The following is a 14074-nucleotide window of genomic DNA, read 5'->3' as shown; positions in this document are numbered from 1 at the left end:
ATCGTAGGAGATATTGATAGTGCCGACAAAAGAGATATAATTATCGAAACGAAGGGTGGAAAGCTACAACAAATTTCCGAACTTCATCCTTCTTACCTCGCTATGCAATATCCACTATTATTTCCATACGGAGAAGATGGATTTAGAACAGATATTATGCACAGGGATAAGACTCCATCAGACGGTTCAACAGGAAAGAGGTTTAAACTCACAATGCGTGAGTTTTTTGCATACAGAATACAAGACCGAGCTCTGGAGGCGGCAACAATACTATTATCTCGAAGGTTGTTACAACAATTCATAGTTGATGCTTACACAATGATTGAAGCTGAAAGGTTGTCTTTTCTTAGACACAACCAACAAAGCTTGAGAGCTGCTAATGTCAAGAATTTAAGAGGTGCTGTCGAGAGAGGTGAAACCGAGGGATCTTCGACTGGAAGTCGTATAGTATTGCCATCTTCCTTCACAGGAGGACATAGTTATATGAGAGAAAACTATCAAGATGCGATGGCTATTTGCAGATGGTATGGTTATCCAGATTTATTCATAACATTTACGTGTAATCCTAAGTGGCCTGAGATTACTAGATTTGTAAAAAAAGAGGCCTAAGGCCAGAGGATAGGCCAGAGGATAGGCCAGACATCATATGTCGAGTTTTTAAGATGAAACTAGACCAGTTGGTGAAAGATCTGAAAGATGGCAAAATATTTGGCAGGGTTAGGGCTGGTATGTTAGACATCGTCCTTATTTATATTATTATTTTTTATTATATGTTATTTTTAATTGGATTGCTATCGTTATATCTTTTATTTAACTTGAATATCAAAACTAATTTTGTTGTCTGCTTATTTTCAGTGGTCTATACAGTTGAATTCCAAAAGCGTGGTTTGCCGCACGCTCATATTTTGTTGTTCATGCATCAGGGAGACAAATACCCTGTTGCTTCAGATATTGATAAGATTATTTGTGCTGAGTTGCCTGATAAATCTGAAGATCCAGAACTATATCAAGCAGTAAGCGAGTACATGATGCACGGTCCATGTGGCTCAGCAAATACAAATGCTCCGTGTATGATTGACAAGCAATGCAGTAAGCATTTTCCCAAGAGGTTTATTGAGGCAACTAAGGTAGATGATGAAGGATATCCAGTGTACAGACGAAGAGATAATGGATCTACAGTTGAGAAGAGTGGGGTTCACCTTGATAATCGGTATGTTGTCCCATATAATGCTGAATTGCTTCGTAAATATCAAGGACACATAAACGTTGAATGGTGTAATCAATCTAGATCAATTAAATATTTGTTCAAATATATAAACAAGGGATATGATAGGGTTACGGCTGCGGCTTATCAAGATAAACAGAAAGAAGGTGAAGGTAAAGAAATAGATGAAATAAAGATGTACTATGATTGCCGATATATTTCGGCGTGTGAAGCAATTTGGAGGATTTTTGGATTCAACATACATTATCGAACCCCTGCTGTTGAAAGATTAAGTTTTCATCTACCGGGAGAACAAACCGTTTTGTTTAACGACCATGCGATGTGAATCCGTACTAGACAGACCTCATATTGACAATACGAAATTCCTGCTTGGATGCAATGTAACCAAAAATATGAAGAAGCTAGGGAGCTTACTTATGTGGAGTTCCCTACAAAATTTGTTTGGAAACAGGCACAGAGAGAGTGGACCCCAAGATCTAGAGGTGTCACAATAGGACGAATCTACCATGTCTCACCTGGATCTGGAGAGAAGTTCTACCTTAGAACTTTATTAAATTTTGTAAAAGGCGCGACTACGAAGACATTAGAACGGTTGATGGTGTAGTGTTCCTACATTCAAGGAAGCTTGCTATGCAAGGGGTTTACTTGATGATGACAAGGAATATGTCGATGCAATAACAGAAGCAAGTTTTAGAGAATCAGGGTATTATCTAAGACATTTGTTCTCTATGTTACTATTATCTGGTAGCATGTCGAAGCCGGAGGAAGTTTGGCATAAGACATGGCAGTTATTATCTGATGACATACTTTACAAACAGCGTTGTCTTCAAAAAAATAAAGGTAAATAACTACGAAAATATTTTTTAGTCAAAAACCATACTTTTTAGCAATTTGCATTCTTAATATAGGTTACTGTTTTGTTTATATGTTTCACAGACCTGCATTTAACCGATGATCAAATCGAATCTTTTGCATTGGCTGAGATTGAAACCATGCTCCAAAGTAATGGTAGCAGCTTGCGTAGATTCAGTGAAATGCCGTTTCCTGATGAACTAATCATGTTTGAAGGACAAAACAAGCTTATAGCAGATGAGCTTTCATATGACATTGAGGAAATGACCGTGGAACACGACAAATTGTATAAAGGTTTAACTGATGAGCAGTCGATGATTTATCGAGAAGTATTGGATGCTGTCTCGAGTGAAGAAGGAGGTCTATTTTTCGTTTACGGCTATGGAGGACGGGTAAAACATTGTTTGGAAAACATTATGTGCTGCAATAAGAAAGAAGGGCGAAATTGTATTGCCAGTAGCTTCGAGTGGAATTGCTTCTCTCCTCCTTCCACGTGGAAGAAACAGCTCATTCTAGATTTGGTATCCCTTTGAATGTAAATGAAAATTCTACTTGCGCCGGAATTCGCCCTGGGTCGGAGTTAGCTGATCTTCTATCAAGACAAAACTTATCATTTGGGATGAAGCTCCGATGATGCATAAGTATTGTTTTGAAGCACTTGATAGAAGTTTGAGGGACATAATGAGGTCTGTTGATAGGGATAACTTGCATCGACCATTTGGAGGTAAAGTGGTAGTATTCGGAGGTGATCTCAGGCAGATATTACCAGTTGTACCAAAGGGAAGTAGGCAGGATATCGTGTTCGCCACCGTTAATTCGTCTTACTTATGGGATTCGTGTAAGGTCCTTACACTTACTCGCAATATGAGATTACAATCAAGTTCCTCAAAATCTTCTGTTGATGAATTGCGAGAATTCTCAGAGTGGATACTAAGCGTTGGAGATGGAAATGCTGGCGGTCCTAATGATGGTGAAGCCGTCGTCGAGATTGCAAAAGATATCCTTATAGATCCCGGGGCCGATCCGATTTTAGCAATTGTTGAAAGCACGTATCCAGACCTACAGGAACATATTTGGGAAGCTAAATATTTCAAGAAAGAGCTATTTTGGCCCCAACAAATGAGATAGTGGAGATTGTAAATGATAATGTTCTATCTACTATTCCAGGAGAAGAGAAAGTCTATTTGAGTTCGGATGCTATAAGCAAAGAGGAAGGAAACTTTGGAGTCCACGAAATATACTCCACTGAATTCCTCAATACAATTAAATGCTCTGGTCTCCCAAATCATAGCATACGATTAAAGGTTGGTGCGCCCGTTATGCTTCTACGTAATATTGATCAAACATCTGGATTATGTAATGGCACGAGGTTAGTCGTCAATCATTTAGGTAATCGTGTTATTGAAGCTACTGTTATTTCCGGAAGTAATGTGGGTGCAAAAGTTTTTATCCCAAGAATGTCATTGACGCCGTCGGACTCCACCAAGTTTCCTATCAGATTTCAGAGACGTCAATTTCCTTTAATGGTTTGTTTTGCTATGACTATAAATAAAAGTCAAGGACAATCTTTGTCTCATGTAGGCCTGTATCTCCCGAGACCTGTTTTTAGCCATGGCCAATTTTATGTTGCTGTTTCCAGAGTTACGAGCAAAAAAGGTCTGAAGATACTTCCTTTTGACAAAGAACACGGAGTGCGTACAAGTACAACAAACGTAGTTTACAAGGAAGTGTTTTCAAACATATAGATTGCGTTACAAAAATCATTTCTGTAAATAACAATTTGATGCCTTCATATATGATTAGTTAAATATGTTACGTTATTTTGATTATTTTTATTGATCATTAGTTATGCTATCAAGCAATTAATACTCCCGTGCATCATGCACGGGTCCTAAAACTAGTTTGATCTTAGAAAAAATTGTTCTTCCTATCAAATCGAAGTCTTTGCTATTGTTCGGTAGTTTTTTGTTTTTTGAGGGGAATTATTTGGTAGTTTATATAGTTTGCTAGGAACAATAATATTTTTAGAAATGAGTCTAATACTCGGACAAAGGTTAGTGAAATGATCAAAGTATATACTTCCTCCTTTTTTTTAGATGTTACACTTTTGAAAATTGTGGTTCCCTAGGCAAAAATTGAAGAAGGGATTAGGAGATGATTAACATGGGGTTTAAGGGAAGGGAGGAGAGAGAAAAGAGGACCCCAACTTGGGTTCCCCACCACCACCCCAACACCCAGAGAACTCCCACCACCACCCCACCACCCACCCGAAATTCGAACCACCCACCCAGCCACCCAAAACCCCACCCCACCCACCCAAAATCCCACCCAGCCACCCAAAACCCCACCCCACCCGCCGAAATCCCCACCCAGCCACCCGAAAACCCCACCCAGCCACCCAAAACCCCACCCCACCCGCCGAAATCCCCACCCAGCCACCCGAAAACCCCACCCAGCCACCGAAAAGCCCACCCCACCTGCCGAAATCCCCACCCACCCGAAAACCCCACCCACCCACCAAAAAGCCCACCCCACCCGCCGAAATCCCTACCCACCCACCCACCCAAAAACCCTACCCCATCGCCGAATTCCCCACCCACCCACCCGAAAACCCCAACCATGCGCCGAAAAGCTACCCTAGTCTCACGAAACCCCACCTCTACAGCCGCAAAATTCCACCCCAACCTCGAAAACCCCACCTCTACTGCCGAAAATGGAGGACATGTGGTTTTGCGCAAAGAAATTGCGTGGTTTTCGTGGTGGGTGGTGGTGGGAAAGGTTTTCGTGGGTGGGGGTCGGGTTTTCGGGTGGGTGGGGTGGGATTTTCGAGTGGGTGGGTGGCGATTTCGGGTGGGTGGTGGGGTGGTAGTGCGAGTTCGCTGGGCTTATGTGGTGGTGGGTAAGGAGGCTGCGAGGTGGGGAAGGGATGGGGCAGCTGAGGTGGTGGGGGAGGGGTGGTGGAAGAGAAGGGAGGAGGTTTAATTAATTTAGATTAGTATATAATAAGGTTAAATTAAGTTAGTTTAATTTTGATTAACCTTTATAAGTAAGGGTAAGTGAGTAATTTTACAGCATAAAACTTTCCAATTTAGGAAATAAAAAAAAGTGTAATATCTATTTAGAAACATGCAATTTAAGGAAAGTGTAACATCTAAAAAAAAAGGAGGAAGTATTAAAAATTTGGGAAGCCTCCCCATATCTTTTTTTTTTCCTTTCTAAAACCCTAGCCACCGTATTCCTTCTTCATCAGTTAGGGGGTGTCATGGATGATTTCATCCCTAGTAAGCCCCTTTTTCCTTTTATTTTTAGTTTTTAGTTCACTTTCCTGTTTTGTTGAATAAATTTATTATGAGGTTTTTAGTCTCTGTTGTGGAGATCTTCTTCTCCCGTATGGGAGTTGTGAGTGTGGTTTTTTATGTTTTTAGGTATGATAAATTATTCTTATTGGTATTGAAATCTCGGATGCGGTTAACATGGCTCGATCAATAATGTTCTTCTCAAACTATGCCAGAATGATAGACTTCCTCATCAATAGCTATTTGATTCAGCAAATACAAGAGGGCTACGTTATATTGCTCGACCTGGTTCATTATAGTTTCTTCGAAGACGAATTTGATTTAACCTTGTTTATTTGTATCTTGTTTTTCTTTAATATCTATTGTAGATGTCGTTTGGTCTTCAATTAATGAAATTTCTCTTTCAGAAAAAATAATAATAATTTGGGAGACAGTGAGTTGGTCCGGAGTAAGTTAGATGGTGGCTCTAAGGATCTCCAAAAAAGAAATTGGAGATTAAAGGTCGTTTGGTCTCCGCTCCCCATTGGGTTTTTTAAACTAAAATTTGATGGTTCTAAGTTAAGTAATGGTAGTACGTCCTTCGGGTTTGTTATTAGAAATTGTGAAGGTGAGGTCTGTCTAAGTGGTGCTAAGTCTCTTGATCCAATGTTCTCTATACTTTGGTGGAAGAAGCTTGGGGATTTGGGGGAAGGTATTAGGGGGGATCTTTAATTTCTTTGGGTATTGATAAGATCTATATTGAAGGGGATAATCTTTCAGTTATTTAAGCTATTAAAAACCTTGGGTAATTAACGGTTTGATTAGTGATGCAGGTGAAGAGCTTAAGAAATTTAAGGAAGTGAAGGTTGAGCATGTGGTGCGGGAAGCGAATAGTGCAGCGGGTTGGAAGGCTTACCTAGGTCATGTGGCGAAAATGATGTCATATTGGTTTGAATCTCCCTATGTTTCTTTTTCTGTAATTATTCGTAAGGATGCTTTAGGGTAGCCGTCCTCTTGGATACCTCTTAGTTTTCTTTCTTTTTATAAAAAAATATTTTTTTTATAAGAGATTAATTAAGCAATGGATATTATGACGCATAGGGGCACTAGTTTTCCTCTTTGTTATTGGGTTTCTTCTCTAACCCTTTGTTTGTTTCAATCATCCGTAAGGTGCTTCTATTTGCTCGAGACAATGTCTAGTTTTCCTTTATCAATTAAAAGAAAAACACATGGACCTATTTTTTTTTTTCTTAACTACTTCCTCCATTTTGTTAGTTGGCATTGTATGACAGTATTACATACTTTGCCTTTACTATCTTTCATAATTTATGTTAAGAGAAGATATACTAACATTTGAGAATATTTTATTGTATATTCTCAATAATATCAACTTTCTATAATTATGCTTTTTTTAAAGAGAAAATTCATTAATCGAAGGCCGACATCTACGATAAGTATTAAAGAAAAAAAGATATAATCAAACAAGATTAATTCAAATTCGTCTTCCAAGAAGCAATGATGAACCAAATTAAGCAATACAACACATCTATCCCTCCTATATTTGTTGAATCACGCCATGATTGACGGGAAAGTCTATCGTTCTGACATAGCTTGGTGAAGAAAAATCTTGATTTATCTATGTTAATCGCATTCGAATTTTTAATACCTGAATGTTGATGGTCTTGAACTTTAACCAATTGGAACAATTTTTTATACCACTTTTTAAACTTTCACGTGGGAAGAGAATAAAATCAAACTCCAAACTCCCAAGAAAGAAGAGAAAGAACACAAAAATTGAATAGAAAACACTCGAAAAGAGAGAGAGTGGAAGATTATTAGTAACAAAAACAATAAAAACTACAAGAAAAAAAATTGGGGGCTTACCATTATAAAAAAGATGACGACGGTCACAAACCAAGAGAAAAAATTAGGGTTTTTTAGGAGGAAGAGGAGAGAGGGGAAAAGAGAAGGCTGGGGTTCTTTTCATAGATTATGCTTATTGATAATAAAAAAAATTAATTGAAGTTATTTGTTGACAAACATGATAAAATAAATTATTGAACTTCTAAGAAAGAAAGGAAATATAAGGGACAAAAGAAGTATTAGATGAGCAATGATACGTCTATCCACTGAGATAACCAACGATCTAGAGATAAAATATTGTTACCCAAGTATACATGCTAGTGGAGGAAATTCACATATACAAGCTTAGACATGCCTCTTCAAAGAACTCTAAGCCTATTAATTAGTAGTCCACGAATATGGAATCCCCCCTCTTTTAGGCGCTATAAAAGTGAACTGCCATGCATCTCTTTCACTCTTTGCAATGAAGCTTGGGTGCGAATGGTAGTTGTGGTCCGAGATTATGTGGGAAGTGTGTTGTTTGTTGCAACAAGCGAGTTTGTGCTTATTGGACCCAATTTTTTCGAATTTGATGACCCCCAAATTATCATTTATCGGCTTCAAATGCTTCCTTTTTTTTCGATGATCTTGATTGTATTCTACAAGATGCAATGTGTCTTAATAGGTCTTTCGATTATATTAGTTGGAATCCTGAGGGAGAATAGTTACGTTGTCCATCATCTTACTAGACTAGTCTCATTTGGAGTTGAACAATGATGAGAGAACCAAGTCCTGAAGAGATCTCCTCATGGACCTTTAATCATTTTAAATTATGCAGTTACTTTTATTCTAAAAAAAACTATTTCGATATTTTGTAATTGATGAATTGCATTACACGAGTTATTATGGTTATCTATCTATAGTGGATAATCTACGCAATGAGTAAATTGATTTTAGTTTGTACGAATATAGTAAAATGTGTTCCTATCAAAGAAATAGTGTCACATGACACTCTCCAACATATGCATCACGTGACATTGTTCTCAATCTTTTAAGAGCATACAACATACCCAATGGTTATCCTATGGTTTATGATCATCAATTGTTTTATTACTTTCTCACTCTTCCACCTTATCCATACCCTACTCATTTCAACTCATATATTTCGTACTCTCAATGGTTGCCCTCCAATTTGTGGTCATCACATATCTCTTCTACTTTATAACATATCCCACCATATTTTTCTTTCTCCTTCAATTCCTTCTTTACTCCTCTTTTCTCTTCATAAACAGCTAGGCATCCATTGTTTTGGCCAAAATTGCTATCTCATAATAAACTAATATTACTGTTATCTTCTCTCTCATTATGGACCACAAGAAAAGCAACTACACATGTTTATAATCTCATTTAAAACTATTAATAAAGTGTAGGTACTAGGAACCGAACACATGCACTTTGAAACGAAATTTGATTGAGAGTTTAACCACCAAACCACTATCATTTCAATGTTTAATGTTTCAAATTAAAACATAATATTTTTTTTTATAATTATATATAACTATAAAGATGGGCAAAATTCTTATAATTATATATAACTATAAACATACAAATTGCTTAGAAAGTTATTTTTCCATGTAATTGTATTTCCTATGAATTGCTAAATGTTGCTTGGTGATTCATGGAAAATGAAAATTCTCATAGGAATTTTCACTTACATAAGTCTCTCTAGATAATTAATTTCCTCCATTTTATGAGAAGTGAAATTTTCTAAAAATTTCTACTTGCTATAAATTTGTCAACCAAACAACACAAAGAAATTCCAGTTCCTAGAAATTCTAATTTTCTATGTTAAACAATGTCAACCAAATAACGCCATAATACTAGTAGAGTAGTGATGGTTTCCAAGTAAAAAATATGTCATGTTGCTACATGTACTCCACCTTCTCCTCCATACAACCAAATGGGACATAATCTCTCATTTGTGATACAAATACATACTATCCGACTACGCATCAATCTCGTGTTGGTCTTTGTGGGAAAAAGTTATTTAATGAAAAGATAATATTTGTATTTTTAAAATAAATATAACACAAATGTATATATTAATACTTATTAAGCTAATGCTATTATTAGCATGTCCTACCTTTCAATACTCTTATATGTTATTTTAAAAGAACTCTTCAAATTTTATACCGTATAATTACTTCAGTTATCCCGTCAAATAAAATTCTATCTGTTATATTTTCACATAGTAACCTAAGTTTCAAAAATAAGATTGTATCATATTCTTTGTAAATATATATTTATATATATATATATATACTCTCTTGAAGTTGAGAGTTATATTGATAAATAATTCATATTATTATTTACCATGTAGAATAACTAAAATTGAAGGAACGACTGGAAGATCATTTCTAGAGCACACTCCAATGCCTATAACCTTTTTTTTTTCCACTTCTCTTAAGTGTTTAATTTAAGACTTCAGATTCACATTAGTAAAATATTTGGGGAATAGCCCGGGCCAACAACTAGTTCATCTTTAAAATCATCAAGGTTAGCTATATTTTCTCTACCTTAATTCATAAACTTATTACTACTTGTTCTTGTTAAAATCATACTCCTATCATATTATGATAATTCAGATTAATATTTTTTGAAGTGTTTACTGATTACCAAATATATTTATTTACATATTTGTAAAAAAATGAAATTAGATACTTAAAGAAATGGAGGGCATAAGGAACTAGTTGTTGGGCCACCTAGGTGACAACTCATGTTTTTCCGTTCTTACATTTTGATATGACATATTTATATATAATTTTTAGGTATATTTAGTTTTATTGTAAGTTCTTATAGCATCGTACCCTCAAGTTAAATTTTCTAATCCCGTGTAGTATATTTTCGTGATTTTGATGAATTTTATAAAATTCTTGGATCATAATTGGACAAGATTAAGCATTGTGAGGATTTGGAAGGATGCTACACAACATACGATCGTCATGAATATCTTAATATATGAGGTTGAGCAATACTATTGTGGTTAACTTTTAGAAGAAATGCAGAAAAAGTCATGTCTACTCCTTTGCTCATTACTTTTAATAGTTCAATATTTTAATAGTTCAGTATGCTAATTTTACTTTTTATCCATTAGGTAGATTGTTTGGTTGTCGTCTTGACGGCTATAGCATGCAACTCTACTAGGCCATCGAACAATAGATGTCGCATATTGCCAACAACTAAGAACTGAGTGCAAATATTTTTATCCTCGTTTATATATGTTTACACCCATTGTTGGACATTTCACGCATTCAGTTGATTCGATTCATGCTATATAGGCTAGTTTAAGTAGCTTGTTCAAGGTGATGTGGGTTAAACAACGTAGGATATAGAGTTGCTGAGATCAGAGCGTTAACTTCGCGAAGGAGCGCTTGCTTCAGATTGGGAGTTCAAGAAAACAACATTCAAAGGCACGCTGCCAACTTGGAGCTTCCTCTTCATAGAGGAGCATTCGCTCCGTGTTGGAGTGCACGCTTGGTTTTGGCAGCTATCTCCTTTCACTGAATAACATTTTCGAGTATATTGCAGTCATTGATGTTTTTGACGGCATAACTGTCTATTTCCTTGCATATTTCATTCTCTATATATATGGGACTTGGCTCTCATTATGAATAATAGAGAAAGACATAATTCCCTCATGCACTCATCGTTGAGAGTATCAATGATCTCGAAGTCAGTTTTTCAACAAATCAAATGTATAATACATTTTCTCCCGTTAAATAAACAATATTTGTAATCAATGAGCGTGAACATTGTTGTTACTTCGTTGTATCTCGAGAGCAAACTCCGTGCAACCTATGGTCAAGCGGTTAGGGTCGGAATATTACTTTTGCTAAATTGATATCATGCCTAAAATGTATTGTCTACTTGTTGTTACGACTGTTTTACTCATGTTCTATGGTTAATTCTCTAACATTCAACTGTCAGCTGGCCCTGGAAATTGATGGAAAAAAGCACAAAATATGCGTATATGAAGTTCACTAGACGCGAAAGATTTGTTGGAAAGCTCCATCTCATTCAAAATGTCCTTCACTCTCCTCTGATGATGATGGTGGCGCGTCTGACTCACCTCCCTACAGTCCAGTGAAAGCTGCGTCCAACCAACGTCTGCACAATTTTTAAGATCATGAAAGCAATAACTATCTCGAGCCGTCCATTAATAATGTGACCATCATCAATTCCCCTCTAAACAAAATTCAATAATTGGGAACTCACAAATTCCCCCTCCCAAATTCTCTGACATGGCAGGGAACACTCCCATCTCTTCACCTTCCAATCATAACAACAGACACAGTTTAAACCAGTCCACGTGGAAAGGCACTAAGCCAATATCAAGCCAAATGTTAAGATTCCCTCCGCCCTCAAACCCAAGCCCAAGCCCAACATCAAAATCCAAATCACCCCCCGCCCCCCTCATGCTCTAATAACACCACTCAGCATGTTCTCTCCAAGCCCAAAAAAGGCCCTTTCCTCTCCTTAATTTTGTCAGGCCCTCTATTCCCACCTGGGTTTGAGGATGAAATTCCTTTAAAACTCAAAATCTCCCATGTAGCCAAAAGGGCCAAGAAAGCCAAACATAAGGCCCACAAGACTTCAAAACATTACCATGCCCTCCAGCTGCCCACCAACTCCCTCCATCATAGCCAATCAAAATCTCAACCCTCTTCAATTACTCTTACCTCTTTTGACATTCTAAACATTGCTAGCAAGCTGGGCCTAAAATATGATGGGCCTCCTTCCTCTCCGCAAAGTCAAATCGAAGCCATCTTGGGCCGAAAACAGTCAAATTGGATGGCTGCACTATAGCACCATCACATTCTCATCTCAAAATATGTTATCACCATGATCATACTCTCTTGGAACATTCGAGGCCTTGGGGCCAAAATTAAGAGAAGCTCCTTACGTAGCCTAATAAATCACCACAAACCGCATTTTGTATTCGTCCAAGAGAAAAAAATAGAAAATTTCAATCCTAGAATCATCATGTCATTCTGGAAGGACTCTCAAGTCCAACGGATTGCAAGTCCCTCTCAAGGTCAATCTGGTGGGCTTATCTCCTTATGGGACGCCAACTTCTTTCACTTGACATCCTCCCATATTGAAAAGCACTGGATTGCGATGTGTGTTGAAATTACCGCAACCCAATTCAAATGTACTCTCCTCAACGTATATAATCCCTGTTCAGTGGCCGAAAGATCCTTGGTGTGGCAAAGCATTATTGATTTCCAGAATTCTTCTCACTTGCCATGTCTTTTGTTAGGCGATTTCAGTGAAGTGTTGGACCAAAGTGAGCAAGGGAGTCAACTCGTTTCTACTAATGGACTAAATGATTTCAAAGTTTTTTTGCAGGAATTACAGGTTCTAGAAATTTCAGCAACAAATGGAAAATTCACATGGTTTCGTGGACACTCTAAGAGCAAGTTGGACAGATTTCTTGTGGCACCGGAATGGATTACGAAACACCCATCCATGAAACTCTCGCTACTCAAACGGTCAATCTCATCCATGGGGATCTAAGCCTTTTAGGTTCCTCAATTGTTGGTTGTCTGACTCGAAGTGCCTTAAGATAATTCATTGCTCAAGGGTGGAAGCCAAATCAACGCCATTGATGGACAAACTGAAAATTACTAAATCTAAATTCAAGGCATGGAACGTATCATAATTCGGCAAGATTGAAGATAAAATTGCAGAACTTGAAAACACCATTAATGACTTTGATCAAGCAGCGAATGAACGTGACTTGGATGAAAGTGAAATTCTCTTGAGAAAATCTGCGGAACTTGAGCTATGGAACTGGTTAAAAAGGAGAGAATCCTGCTGGGCTCAGAACTCTAGAACAAGATGGCTCGAAGAGGGGGATAAAAACACTCGTTACTTCCACATGATTGCAGCCTTACAAAAAAGGAGGAACAATGTGGACCGTATTACAGTAGATGGAGTAAACAGTGAAGATCCTGATGGAGTCAAACACGAGGCTGTTAATTTCTTTCGAAAAATATTCAAGGAAGAGCAGCATCCCAGGCCCACTTTTAGTGACCTTGGGTTTAATACTTTGAGCCGAGAACAAGCCCAAGCACTCACTGAAAAATTCTCGCATGAAGAAATAGATCAAGCAGTGGCCTCTTGTGATGGATCCAAGGCCCCTGGGCCAGATGGGTTTCAACTTTAAGTTTATTAAAAGTGCCTGGGAAGTAATTAGTGCCGATATATACAGCATTCTTCAAGAATTTTGGGAGACTTCCAATCTCCCACGGGGTGTAATTCCGCATTCATCGCTCTTATCCCTAAAATAAAGAACCCAAGCGAATTCAAAGACTTCCGTCCTATAAGTATGGTGGGTTGTGTATATAAGATTATTGCCAAATTACTTTCCAGACGACTCCAAAAAGTGATGGACTCTCTTATCGGTCCGCAACAATCTTCATTCATCAAAGGGAGATAGATTTTGGATGGCGCCCTAATAACAAGTGAGGTAATTGATTCATGAAGGAGGAACAAAATTGAAGCAACATTGTTGAAGCTGGATTTTCATAAAGCGTTTGACAGCGTATCATGGAGTTATCTTGACTGGGTCTTAGACCAAATGAAATTCCCTCAACAATGGAAGGAGTGGATCTATTCATGTGTGATGTCGGCATCGGCATCTATATTAATCAATGGATCACCAACAACGACCTTCAAACTGCAGCGAGGCCTTAGATAAGGCGACCCATTGTCGCCCTTCCTTTTTAACCTGGCGGTTGAACCTTTAAACCTTCCGTTTCACAAAGCAATTTCACCGAGGCTATGGGAAGGTATTGAACTATGCAAGAATGGTACA

At 37.7% G+C, this 14074-nt stretch overlaps 2 pseudogenes; both read left to right on the top strand.

The window, feature by feature from the left end:
- Positions 1–631: 631 nt before the first annotated feature.
- LOC125491995 (uncharacterized) lies at positions 632–2395 on the top strand (annotated as a pseudogene).
- A 312-nt stretch (positions 2396–2707) lies between these two features.
- LOC130589402 (uncharacterized) lies at positions 2708–3822 on the top strand (annotated as a pseudogene).
- Positions 3823–14074: the final 10252 nt, after the last annotated feature.

The sequence above is a fragment of the Beta vulgaris genome, chromosome 7 (assembly GCF_026745355.1).
Source record: "Beta vulgaris subsp. vulgaris cultivar EL10 chromosome 7, EL10.2, whole genome shotgun sequence".
Lineage (NCBI taxonomy): Eukaryota > Viridiplantae > Streptophyta > Magnoliopsida > Caryophyllales > Amaranthaceae > Beta > Beta vulgaris.
This window is presented reverse-complemented; position numbering and strand designations above follow the sequence as displayed.